General features: G+C 41.3%; 1 pseudogene; it reads right to left on the reverse strand.

The window, feature by feature from the left end:
- Nucleotides 1-4,086: 4,086 nt before the first annotated feature.
- On the reverse strand, nucleotides 4,087-9,898 carry LOC144456612 (translocator protein-like; annotated as a pseudogene).
- Between the last annotated feature and the right edge of the window lie 4,545 nt (nucleotides 9,899-14,443).

Here is a 14,443-nt window from a genome sequence, read left to right on the forward strand (position 1 = left end):
TAAGTGACTTGCTCAGGGTCACACTGTTCTTAAGCTGAGGCAGGATTTGAATTTAGGTCTTCTTGATTCCAAGTCAGGTACTCTAATCATTGCTCTACCAGGCTGCCTCTATTGCCCTTGCAGCTCTAGATGCAGGATGCCATGTGTCGATGGGCTCCAGGTGATCTCCATATAGGAACAGAAAAAAAAAAAACCTAAACCTAAGGGGTAGCAGCCTCCTATAGGAGACCCTGGAGCTTGATGATGACTGAGATCAGTGTGAGCTTTGAAAGCGCACTCATCACACATCTTCACACCAGCCTGTTGGACATTGTTAAATGTCAACAGGGGCCCATTTCTGGAATAAGTGCTTGGCTACAGTGGAGCCTGCCACCCACCAGCCAGAGGCAGGAGGAGGGCAGGGACTGGCTGTAGGATCACGTATGGATTTCCTTAGGCAGCCATCCAACAGATATCAGCTCTACTTAGTGGTATTCAGTTTTCAGGCAGAAGTATTGCACAAGAGGCTGCATAGTCCAATGTTCCTTTGAGAACTCTGTGTGTGTGTGTTTATATTCTAATCCCAGGGAAACTTTTCCTTATCCTGATTAGGTACTTAATATATTAATTTAATATAATATAATATAATATAATATAATATAATATAATATAATATAATATAATATAATATAATATAATATAATATAATATAATATAATATAATATAATATAATATAATATAATATATCATATGTTATAACATATATTATATATTATAGCATATATATTATATTTTAGTATAATTAGTATATCAATATATACTAAACACAATATAATATTAAATATAGTATAATGTGTAAATAAATAACTGTTGAAATATACACTAGGCTGTAATAATGTGAAAGAAAAGAACCCTCCTAAAACAAGGTGAACGTTATATAATTACAATGGCTCCTCAACAGTCAGTCAACAAACATTTATTAAGCACCTTCTGTGTGCTAAAGACTCTACAAAACGCTGGGAATACAAAGGCAAAAGGTAGTCCCCACTGCCAAGGAGTTCATAGTATAATGAAGGAGAGAAGCTATGAACAACTGGATATAAACACGTTATTTACAAGCAGAATTGTTGATAATCAACAGATGGAAGGCACCAGCAGGAAGGATGATCAGGAAAGGCTTCTTTGCAGAAGGTGGGATTTTATCTGAGTTTTGGATGGAGTCAGAGAACTGAGGAGGCAAAGATGAGAAGGTGGGAGTTCCAGGTGATGGAAGATGACCAATGAAAAGTGGGGTGGGGAGATGGAGTGTCTAGTTTGAGGAAGAGCAAGGAGCCCAGAGTCATTAAGAGTCTATGGGGGCAGATTAAAGAGTAAGGAGACTGGAAAATTAGGAAAGGGTCAGGTGATGCAGGGCTTTAAAAGTCAAATAGAGGCTTTTGTATTTAATTTTGGAGGTTAGAGGAAGCTATTGGAGTTTAAGTGTGTGTGTATGTGTGGGGGGATAAGACTTGAACTCAGCTGTGCCTTGCTTAAACTCAATTCACAAACAAGTCAAGACGTGATTGGCCTTCTGAGAACGAAAGTCAAACAATAGTAACAACAGCTTTAGCAAGATCATTTTAACAGGACGTACTAGAGTGTAGAGGCACGAGGCAGAGATGCCCACTAGCAGTGCATTTGGACAGTCTACACATGAGGGGATGAGGGCCTGTACCAGGTGGTATCAGAGTCAGAGGAGAGGAGGGCCACATACAAGAGGTACTGTAAAGGTAGAAATGGCAAGATTTTGCAACAGATTAAATATGGGGGGCAGTTGAAAGGAGAGACAAGAAAATGCGTTACTGCGCAAATGTCAGATTTCATTGATGTATTGACTGGTCTTGCTGAATTTTATTTTTGTTTTATATTCTTTCTTATAAAAGTTGGCTCTCTGAGTAAGGGGAGAGGAATGTACATTTGGAAATGATAATGATGTGAAAACAAAAGGTATCAACAAAAATAACTTTAAAAATAAATATTTAGTGAATTGAGCCAAATTCAGCACTCCTCTCCGGCCCCCCCCCCCCACATAGACATGTAGACTTCTAAAAATCACATGAAGAGATGGAACCAAGGACCTAAATGAACAGATTAACCTTGTTAGGAGGAGGCAAAGGTCTATAAAAACCAACCAACAAGTATTTCTTCAGGACCTGCTCCATGCTAGGCCATATGCTAAACTGCTGAGGCTAGGAAGACAATATATGAAAAGATCCTGACTCAGGAAGAACGTACATTCAAATGGGGCAGAAGAACTGAAGCTCAAACAAGTAGTTAATAGCTTAAGAATCATGAAATCTGAGGGTGGGAGGCGACCTCAAAAGCCATTTAGACAGTCTTTCTTTAACCAAAATCTCCTCTATAAACAACAGTCACCTGACATGTCTTTGAGCCCATCACAGTGAGTATGAGCCCACCACTTCTGACGTGGGCCATTCCCCTTTTGAAGAATATGACGTGTTAGAAACCTATCCTGCCCTACAGGAAAGTAGACAGGGAAGGGGATAAGAGAAGGTTGGGGGAGGGGATAGAAGGGAAGGCAGACTAGGGGAAGAGATATTCAGAATGCATGCCATCTTGGAGTGGGGGAGGGGCAAGATGGGGTGAAAATTTGGAACTCAAAATTTTGTGGAAGTAAATGTTGAAAATTAAAAATAAATAAATTTAAAATAAAAAAAAAGAGAGAGAAAATGACCTGTTAGACTTGTCACCCGTGTGATTTGAACAAGTCACTAAACATCTGGGGCACCTGTTTCCTCATCTCTCAAATAAGGTGGTTGGGCTGGAAGACTTTTAAGTCCCCCTCAGCATTAAATCTAATGGCCCAATGCCACAGATGACCGTAAAGCTCTAAGGTCCTAGGACTCCAAGCTTTCACCTCATTCAACATCCATAAAAGATCACCCATCTTTGAATCCCAAAGATGATGTTTTGCTGAAGCCTGTGTATGTATCTTGGCTAAAATAAATCCCTGTTGATTTCCAAGCTGATGCACCTTTGTTTATGTTATACCAACACCTGAAAATCAGCACACTGCATTCAGCATTGAGCCAGAATTGACTGCTGTCACTTTATGATAAAACTGCATGTTTAGCTTTGGTTTTCTAATTGGAAGACTGAAAGGCCTGGCAGACAGGAAAGCATGTTTATTGATCACGCTTCAGCTCAGCAAGTGGACGGCACCGCAGGGAGTAAGGGAGGATGGTGAACAGCCTTAGAATTCTTTGCAAATAATCCTTGGCTTTTTAAATGAAGAGCAGATTGTAAGGTCTATTAATATATTGTACCATACAGTAAATAAAGGAATTGAGGATTGTTTGGTGATGACCTGGAAACTCCTACTAGTCTGCAAAAGGAAGAAAGACACGGATTTCCAGAATGGATGGCCACACCTGCAATTAGCTTGGAGAATTATACATCTTTTAAGTCACTCCTCTAGCTATACTCTCCATTCCAAGATATAATTAATCAACCTTTTGTTAAGGTTTATTTTTGCTCCAGGCAAAGCCTAGGGATTCAAAGTCAAAAGTGAAAGAAGCTGTTTCTGACCTCATAGAACTTACATTCTACTGGGTCATCATAGTACCACAGCTTCCGTGTCATGCTATATTTGTGCATGTTCTCCTCTAACCCCACGTAAAGGAATCTGTCAGGAAGGGTCCTTTTGTTATTCTTTTTATTGTTGTTGTTGAGTAATTTATTTGCATATAAAAGTTGGGCCATGAGCCACTACAGTATGACCAAAATGGTGAGACCAAGCCAGGAAACAGTGGCTTGGTTCTACTGCTGAAAGCCACAGGGCTGCTTTATGGTGGAGCCCAGGGTCATTCAAAGCTGGAATTAGTCATAGCCCAATTTTCACATCATAACTTGAAACACCATTAGGGGATTTTAAAATGAGATGCCATCTTTTCAGTGGCCCCCACCTACCAGAGAGAATGTGTTTTGTCTCCTTGCCAAGTTGACCTGCTTAAGGAGAAGGCTTCCAATTAGAGCTTCAAGTCAGCTTTAGCAACACCCTTATCTTGTCTTAGAGACCCATCTCAAACAGAGAGATTAGAGCTCCTTTACTCAGCATTAGGGGAACTCTTTTTGTCTTTGTTATCCCACTGGACACAGTAATTCAGGGTCATGGCCAGGTTAGGTAAGGGTACATGAGGCAGAAGGCTGTGCAGCCCCCCTGGTCATGTGATCTCCACCAGGCCACAGCCCAATTGGTGAGCACCAAAGAATAGGAGTGGCCAGGCCCAGATGAGAGCCAGCTGCCCCACATAGAGTCCTAGAGGTAGCAGGGCCTTCTTAGGGAAGCCTCCCAGCTCCTTCCAAATCAGGTAGGAACCATACCTCATAGCCGTGAGCGACATTCCCCCAGAGAGGACTCAGCATCCAGTAAGGTTAGATGCCGTGATGGCTGCTCCATGTTGGAACTTCACGGCTTGTGATCCAGGATCCCAGCATACCGCCGATGCTTGGAAACAGTGCGAAACCAACTGCAGGGACCCCCAAGGGTGCCAGGTCTAATACTCTCTGGAGGCTCAGCAGGTGTGGGGGTGGAGAGGGCACACTGGAATGTAGCAAATTCAAAACAGGTTCTTAATGCAATCTCCTTTTAAAAAATCTTTTATTTATTTACTTTGAACATTCATTTTATTTTATATTTTGAGTTCCAAATTTTTTCTCTCCCTCCAGCCCCACTCCCACCCATTGAGAAGATAAACTATTATACGTATGAAGTCATATAAAACATTTCTATATTAGCAAAGACAAAACAAAAAAGCAACAATAATTAAGAAAGTAAAAAACAAGTCTGCTTCAATCTGCGCTCCGAGTCCATCAGTTCTCTCTCTGACGGTAGGAGACATTTTTCATCATGGGCTCTTTGGAATTCTCTTGGGTCACCATACGGAACAGTGTAGCCAAGTCTTTCATATTTGATCATCTTTACGATAGTGCTGTCAGGTACAGCTAGGTGGCATAGTGGCTATCATGCCAGGCCTGGAGTCAGAAAGACTCATCTTCCTAAATTCTAATCTTGCCTTCAGACACTCATTAACTGTGTGACCCTGGGCATGTCACTTAACCCTGGTTGCCTCAGTTTCCTCATCTATAACATGACCTGGAGAAGGAAATAGCAAATCACTCCAGTATCTTTGCCAAGAAAACCCCAAATGTGGTTATGAAGAGTCAGGAATGACTGAAAAACAACTGAACAACAATAATAACAACAGTATTGCTGCTTCTGTGTGCAATATTCTCCTGGTGCTGCTCACTTCACTTTACATCACTTCATATAAGTCTTCCCAAGTCTTTCTGAAGCCATCCTGCTCATTATTTCTTATAGCACAATAGTATTCCATCACCACCAAACCACAGCTTGTTCAGCCATTCCCCAACTGATGGAGCATCCTCTCAATCTCCAATTCTTTGCCATCATAAGAAGAGTTGCTGTAAATATTTTTTGTACATGTGGGTCCTTTTCCCATTTGTATGATCTCTTTGGGATATAGCCCTAGAAGTGCTATTGCTGGGTCAAAGGGTATGCACAGTTTTATACTCCTTTGGGCAGTGTTCCAAATTGTTCTCCAGAATGGTTGCACTAGTTCACAACTCCACCACCAGTAATGCTATTATTCTCAATAATGACTTTCATAGTCCAAGGAAAATTCATTATTTCATTGCTGTTTATATTCCCATCATTAACTTAAATCGCACTCTAGTAAATGAGATAACATTTATAAAGTTTAGTGCAGTTTCTAGCACAGAGTAAGCACTTAATAAATGTTCACTCCATTTCATTCCACATGGGCTGGATGTTTTAAGGACTTGCTCTGGCCAAAGGAAAACAAACAAAAGCCGAGAGGTCAGCTTTCTGTCAGTGGGACTCCCTTCATTTGTGGAGCTGGGCCTTGAGCAACAGACATAGCTGGCCCAATGCTCAATCTTTGTTGAACAATGAAAAGGTCACTGTTTCAGACATCAGGGGTTCTGGATTCAAATCCATATCAGACACTTACTGCCCCAGGCAATTGACTGAGCATGCCTAGGGAGTTGGTTTCCTTATTTGCAAAATGGGGGTGTGGACTAGAGGCTTCAAAAGTACCTTCCAACTTGAGACCTCTGATCCATAATCCAAACTTTTCCACCTCAACAGCACCTACCAGAGATCAGTCAGCTGGCATAGCCTTTGAGAACCCAAAGGCATTTCCACGCCACAAGAGGGCATCAGAGCAAAACTTGACTGGAATATGGAGAATTTTCAATGTATTAGAGATGAGGAAACTCATCGATTTGAGGGGATGATCTCCTAAATTCTGACAGTGACTCTCTTGCTCAAGAAACGTCAGCGGCCTCTTACTGCCTCCAGGAGAAAAAATGAATCCTCTAATATTTGATACCCTTCAAAATCTAGTGCCAACTGATCTTTCCAAAGTTATTTCCAGTTACTCCCACTTTTCTATCAGAAGTTCCAACCAAACTGGCCTGATGATGTTATGCCCTGAAAAGAGTCTTACCTGTCATCTCCATGCCTTCGTACAGACTTGGTCACTCTGAGAACATTCTCCCTACTTGTATCCACTTCCTACAATCCCTAGGTCGCTTCAGGGTTCAGATTATGTACAGTGACACACAAAAGCCCTTTCCTGACCCTCTGCACCACTGTTAGTGCAACCACCACTACAATAACATTTTAGTTATCTGCATACAGTTAATGTTAGGTATGTGCGATGTATGTACCTTCAAAAAGTAGCATGTTCCTGAGTTCAAATCTGGCCTCAGACGTTCACTAGCTGTATGACCCTGGGCAAGTCACTTAACCTTGTTTGCCTTGGTTTCCTCATCTGTAAAATGAGCTGGAAAAGGAAATGGCGAGTTACTCTAGTATCTTTGCCAAGAAAACCCCAAATGGGGTCAGGAAGAACTGGACATGACTGAACATCAATGTCCTTGGAGGAAAGGGCTGTTTCATTTTCCTATTTGTATCCATTAGATGCTATCCAGCATACAGAAAGTGCTTAATAAATGCTCACTGACTTTAAATGAATTGAATCAATACTTAATGCAATACTATTTTATTTGCATAGATATTCCCTCCAGCAATGTCCAAAGGAACCGTTCCAGGATCTAGTAAGCAGTCTTCATAAATTCCTCCGGTCAAAACAATTCACATCAAGCTGGCCAAACTTCTGATGAGGTCTCCCTGACGTTGGGGGGGGGGGAGGCTGAATCTTGGAGAGCAGACTTCAACAATCCATGCCACAACTAGATATCAGAGGAGAGCACTCTCTAGATTCGATAAAGACACTAGGGAAAATGAAGCCTACCTATAGGAGAGTATGTTCTTCCTGCTCGTATTGGAGAAGACAGAAATGACTTGTTTGGGGGCCACATGCTGCACCCTGTTCTCTTCCAACAGGAAACTTTTAGCTGCTCACTGAAGTGCGGTTTGCCACCTCCACTAACAGCTAAGACAGGGATCTTTTATATCTCCACCATAGATCACAAGTGGACGGATGGCAGGAAGAAAGACCGTCTCCACTCACTTGATGCCACTGAAGGGAGCCATGAATCTTTCCTTTTACCAAACAACCCTCAATACTCCATTGTCTCATTCCCAACGAGGCAAAGGGTACCCATTGACTGTTAGATATTGACCTTCACATGCCTACCCCTGCTGAAGGTATACCAGAGCTTCACCCCATTCTAACCCTCGAACCCACTGTGACCTCAGCCAAATCAGAGGACTTCTCAGAGGACTAAGTTTCCTCATCTTTAAAATTAGGGAATTGGGTTAATGACCTCAAATGTTCCTTCCAGCACTAGATCTCTGTTCCATAATTCAAATCTTTCCACCTCCATAGAACCTCCTAGAATTTAGTCAACTGGCACAGCTTTTGAGAGCCCAAAGTATTTCTGTGTTCTAAGGGGGCATCAGAAGTGAACTTTAATGGAGGAGAGCTAATTCTCAATACATTAAAGATTGGTTGGGAACTATCTTCCTTAGCCTTGCACTCTAGACCTATAGACCTTTCCATTTGTTATAAGTACTTTCCCTGCCTGAGTCCTAGCTGACTTTCCATAATAATGGAAAAATAATAATATGATCTCTAATATTTATAGAGTGCTTTAAGGTTTGCAAAACACTTAATGTTTAAATTAAATAGTCATAGTACTATATTTATACATATAAATAAACATTGTATATATATATATAAACATTGTGCATATATAAACATTGTATATATACATGCATATATGCATATTTACATAGTGTATATGCATGTGTGTATATATATGTGTGTGTGTGTGTGTGTGTGTGTGCGTGTGTGTGTGCGTGTCTCTGTGTGTGTATGTGTGTGTGTGTATAGCTCTATTGGCCACACTCCCATCACAAAGATTTTAATAAATGCCTTTCCATCCCATGCTACAAGCCAGAGCTGCATGGATAGGGCTTGCACTCAGCTGCCTGATCCCGCCAGCACTCCTAACGAGCACACAGTTGTGGCCAGACGTGCCATGGAATTGTCAGCTGGAGCCCAGTGCTGTCTAGGAGTGGGCCATCTCTGCCGCTGTGCCAGCCCTGAGAAAATGATGCAAACACCTGCAGCTTGCCTGGATCAAAGACTTGGGCGTCTGCCCACTCCTCTTGCCATTTCTAGAAGCCTTTTTATCTTCCCTCTCAAGTCTCCATCCTCACAGATAAAAACACCTGTGGGTGCTGTTGCAGCCTACAGAAAAAACTGGAACAGCTTCATTCCCTCCCTTTTACTGGGGCACTTAGTTAATGGTGGCAGAGGTTTGCCGGCAGCAGACTCCATGGAAGAGGTTGCTTTCCAGCCAAGAAAGTTCCCCAGACCCTTGCAGGCACCTGGAAGGAGTCCTTGTCCTACAGAGAGAAAGTTGAAACCCAGGCTGGTACGGTAGAAAGGGCACTGGAGAAGAACTCAGAGGGCCTCGGTTCAAATCTCCCCTGTAAAAGGAGGGGGTTGAACTAAATGGTCTTGAGGAGCTTTTCAGCTCTGAATTGTAACGCAACAGCTTCCGAAACAGGAAGCAGGCGTTTAAAGTACTCAGTCCTTCTAAGAGAAAATTTTCAGGGAATAGAGGTCAAGTTAAAATCTCTCACATATCATTTATGATACAAACGGTTTTTTCTCCTTGCATGTCCCTACTGCTTCTTATGCTTCTAACAGCAACAACAGCAAGGATTTATGTAGCACTTTTAAGGTGCAAAGCACTTTCCCTATGTTATGTTATCTGAGCTTCACAACAACTCTGGGAGGTAGTTGCAATTATTAACCTCATTTTACAGATAAGGAAACTAAGGGCAGGGGTAGTAAAATGACTTGCCCAGAGTCACAAAACTAGTAAATTTCTGAAGGAAGATTCAAACTAAAGTCTTCCAGACTCCAAGGTCAACACTCTCTCCACTATTATGGCACCTAATGCCTGGCACATAGCAGGCACATAAGAAATGCTTGTTAGACTAAACTGAACAAAAAACTAAAACAAAAAGGAAGCTGCGGGCCTCTAGGAGGAACAGAGGATATGACACTAAATGGAGTAAAGAAAGTCCGAGCTTAAATCCAGTCTCAGATACTTGGCATCTCTCTTGTCCTGAACACTGTGCTCCTCTCCATGTGGCCCGGGTACTGGCAGCATCAATGCCGAGGACTGCTTGGGGATTTGCAGGACTCTTCTGCAATCACACAGACCTCTACACTCAAACTGAGCTGTTAGCTCAACTAACAGCCTTTTCCAAAAAATTCTGTTCACTCAGATGTCTTTATTCCTATGTTAGCAGAGTGTTATGGTTTTTCCTCAAGGCCTTCTTTAAAGAGATCATCAGAAATCACAAGAGGAGGCATGATGTGGTAACATAGGGCTTAGGATTCAGAAGATCCGAGTTCACATAGCACCTTCAAAACTTACTAGCTGTGCAATTCTAGGCAAGCTATGTAACCTCTCTGTGCCTTATTTTCCTAATCTGTAAAAAGAGGGGGCTCAACACAGTGGCTTCTAAGTTCTTCAGTCTCTAGACCTATTATCTTATAATCCAACAAGATGAGTGTATGACAGATAAAATAGGAACTGCAAAGGGGAGACAAAGAAATGTGTCTGCAAACAAAAGGACACTTTTGATTAAGAGTTTCAACAAGACGTGTATGTGTACACACACACATGCATATACATATAGATGCATCTATGCAAATATGTGTCCATACCCCATATTTATACATCTACATGCATGTGCACCCATCTATAATGCATATGGATATACATATATGCACGTGGGAATATTTTGAGATTTAGGAGATGGATTAGAGAAGCCACTTACAAAAATCAGACTCATTGTTTTCTAGGCCTGCACTGACTATTTCTTTGTGTAATACATACTATTACCCAAAACGAGTGAGAAGCTTTTTCCCCTCTAGAATTAGAATTAGTCTTAAACAGTAGTTCTCAATGCATTTCACTTTCAGCAGGGATCAGAAATTCCAACAACCTGTTTACATTGAGAATAAGCTTGTGACAAGAGTTCTGGCTTTGCAGATCAGAGACCTCAGTTCAATCCTACCTCTGTTATTTATTTAATCATTCATTCATTCATTCATTCATTCATTCATTCATTCATCTATCTATTTATTTATTTAAGAGGCATTTGGGATTAAGTGACTTGCCCAGGGTCACACAGCTAGTAAGTGTCAAGTGTCTAAGGTTAGATGTGAACTCAGGTCCAGTTGACTCCAGGGCCAGTGCTCAATCCACTGTGCTTCCTACCTACCCCACCTATGTCATTTATAATCTAGGTGACTTTGAGAAAATCCCAATTCCCCTGAGACTCAGTTTTCACATCCATGAAATGTGCAGGGATTAGGACTAGGTGGCTTTCCCACTTTAGTTCTAGAATGATAGAATCTGAAGACTCAACCTAGGACCCAACATTCCCCAGACTGCTAAAAACTGTTCAGCAAACCCCCAAGTACTCACTTCTTTGGTTCAGAAATGCATGGAAGAATAGGCAGAAGTGACCTAAATTAGATGGACGTCCAGCCTGACAGTGCCATGTGATGCAAGGATTCTCACTAAACCATGGCAGGAGAGACGTGCTGAAAATGTGCCAAAGAAGGGGGAGTCCTCAAAAGCAGGGCTTATTTTATGCATTGACCTTGGATCCCCAGTGCCCAGCATGACGCCTGGAACACAGTTAGTGCTTAATATATGTTTGTTGATTGATCACTTTATTATAATTGGATACCTTGAACCCAAAAAGCATAGTTTTATTTAGGATCCCAAAATATAGGACCCCCAAATGGGAGCCAAATTTGCATATGTTTGGACGTGGGATGCAAATCTTGAGTCTCTTATCCATCTTCTCCTTTCAACCCATGAGCCAGTCTACAACAGCATTTTGGAATGCCTTCAAATCATGTCAATGCAACAAGCAATTATTAAACACCTACTATTACATGACATTTGCTAGGCATCTGGGATACAAAGACAAGAAATAAATGCCCTTTCCTAAAGGGGTTTACATTCTACTGGAATATTTTATTTTTTAAAGCTCTCCCATTGGGAAAGTATACTGAATATTTGGAGCATTGAAAAAGGAGATGGACTGAGGAGGTTTCTAGGCAAGCTATTCACATATTTGGGTTTCAGATGACCTGGGTTCAAATGCTGTCTTAGCCTTGTCCTACTTTGTGTGATGTTGGGTAACTTGATCTCCCTAGGTTTTTCTTCCCATCTTCAGAGTGAGGAGGGTTGGACTAGATGAAATCTAAGGTCCCTTCTATGATGATGCATGATGCTTCCTAACTACCTCTCTGGACCTCCGTCTCCTCATCTGTAAAGGAAGGCAGTTGGACTAAAAGATCTCAAGGGTCCCTTCCAGATTTCAGTCATCTGAAGATAGGATCCTTCAACGTGTCCTGGGCTGGGTCAGTGGAACAAATGCACAGTCCAGAATGGAGAATATTAGCACGTGGTCCAGCTCCCAGGTGGACACTGCTCAGAGCCTCTGATAGAGGAGGAATCCTGTTCTTGCTTTAAGGAACTTCTATAGGGAAGACTGAGATTTTTATCTTTCCTAGTTCAGAGTTGGGTGTTTGTTCATACAGTGGAGTCGCATGGAAAATGAGGTAGCTTTGGAGTCAGAGAACCTCTGGATAATTCCCACATCTGACATTATGAGTGACACTGGGAATATTTCATCTCTCAGCACCTCAGTTTCCTCATTTATAAAATGAAAGGATTGGACTAGTGGAGCTCTTTGGTCCCTTCCCGTGCTAAATCTATGATCTTATGGCAGAAAACAAAGAAAGAACAAAAGTCAGCTTGCTGTTATATTCCAGATCTGAAGAATTCAGAGCTGAAATTCCAAGGTCAGCAACAGAAACTGAAACGAATGAGGACAGAAGAGTATTGAGGTTATAAATTGGAACTGATTCACCTTAAGCTAAAAAATGTAGAAGATACCTTCCTGTGTAGGAAGGCCCAGCTCAGGCATCTGGAAGGACTGCCAGAAAGACTGAGAGGCCACCTGCTGCCCAGTTTTGTTTCATGATCTAAAACAACAGATCATGAAACTAAACCAAGTCTTCCCTCCCCAGCCCTACACCAAAGCATAGCTATTGGTTTGATGGTATGAGAAAGAGGATGATACTTGGAGGAGGTGGCAGGATGAAACAGCATCATTGGCCCTAGGCCTTCTGGCTGATTGCAGGGCAATGCCTTTGTTTGTGGAAGGGCTGTGCCAGGGCTTGCCTGTAGAACATGGTCCAACTAGTGGCTGACATGGCAACATGGCAGCATGTAAGCATGATATTTTTTTAACCTTCTTTCCCCTGCCAGGTGCTGGTGAATGGAATTCTCACACCTCACATAAAGAACTAAGAATTATCTAATCTTTTTTATTCAAGGCCAGGTGGGCCAAAAAATCATTTCTATTCCTAATGGCAAACCCGAAAAAAGGGATAAAAGCCTCCCGTTAATACACAGTTGAGTAAGTGACTTATTGTTACTATTATTATAATATTATTGTTATTGTATTTTAACTGTAATATATTATTATTATAAGAATTTATTAAATACTTACTATGTGGCAGGCACTGTGCTAAATATTGGTACTGGAAGAAGTGGGAGGTGAGAGGGGAGGGAATGGCACATGGCATAAATATGTATGGTCCTTTTCAAAGAAAATACAAATATATTTCTACACTAATATTATTTTTTTCCTTTTTATATTTATTTTTAGTTTTCAACATTCACTTCCACAAGATTTTGACTTCCAAATTCTCTCCCCATCTCTCCCCTCCCCCTACTCCAAGATGTCATGGATTATGAATACCTCTTCCCCCACTCTGTACCCCCCTCTATCTCCACCCACTCTTCTCTTATCCCCTTCCCCTTCTATTTTCCTGTAGGACAGGATAGATTTCTACACCCCATTGCCTGTATATCTTATTTCCCAGTTGCATGTAAAAACAATTTTTAACATTTGTTTTTAAAGCTTTGGGTTCCAAATTCTCTCCCTTCCTCCCTCCCCACTCACCCTCATTGAGAAAGCAAGCAATTCGATATAGGATAGTGTAGTCATGCAAAACATGTGTAATCATGCAAAACACTTCCATAATAGTCATGTTGTGAAATACTAACTATAATTCCCTCCATCCTATCCTGCTGTCCCATTTATTCTATTCTATCCTTTGACCCTGTCCCTCCTCAAAAGTGTTTGCTTCTGATTACCCCCTCCCCCAATCTGCCCTCCCTTCTATCATCCCCCATCTCTTATTCCCTTTCCCCCTATTTTCCTGTAGGGTAAGATAGATTTCCATACCCAACTGAGTGTTTATGTCATTCCTTCCTTAAGCCAAATCCAATGAGAGTAAGATTCATTCATTCCCTCTCACCTGCCTCCTCTTCCCCTCCACTGTAAAAGCTTTTTTCTTGCTTCTTTTATGTGAGATAATTTACCCCATTCTATCTCTTCATGAGTTACAATTATCATCTTTCCATGGAGAATGTAAACAGTTTAACTTTAGTGAGTCTCTTATGATTTCTCTTCCCTGTTTATCTTTTCATGCTTCTTTTGAGTCTTGTATTTGAAAGTCAAATTTTCTATTCAGCTCTGGCCTTTTCATCAAGGATGCTTGAAAGTTCTCTATTTCATTGAATATCAATTTTTTTACCCTGAGAGATTATACTCAGATTTGCTGAGTAGGTGATTCTTGGTTTTAATCTAGTTTCCTTGACCTCCAGAATATCATATTTCAAGCCCTCTGATCCCTTAATGTAGAAGCTGCTAAATCTTGTGTTATCCTGATTGTGTTTCCACAATACCTGAATTGTTTCTGGTCGCTTGCAATATTTTCTCCTTGGCCTGGGAACTCTGGAATTTGGCTACAATATTCCTAGGAGTTTTCT

The sequence above is a fragment of the Phascolarctos cinereus genome, unplaced genomic scaffold (genome assembly GCF_003287225.1).
Source record: "Phascolarctos cinereus isolate Bilbo 61053 unplaced genomic scaffold, phaCin_HiC Scaffold_4;HRSCAF=312, whole genome shotgun sequence".
NCBI lineage: Eukaryota > Metazoa > Chordata > Mammalia > Diprotodontia > Phascolarctidae > Phascolarctos > Phascolarctos cinereus.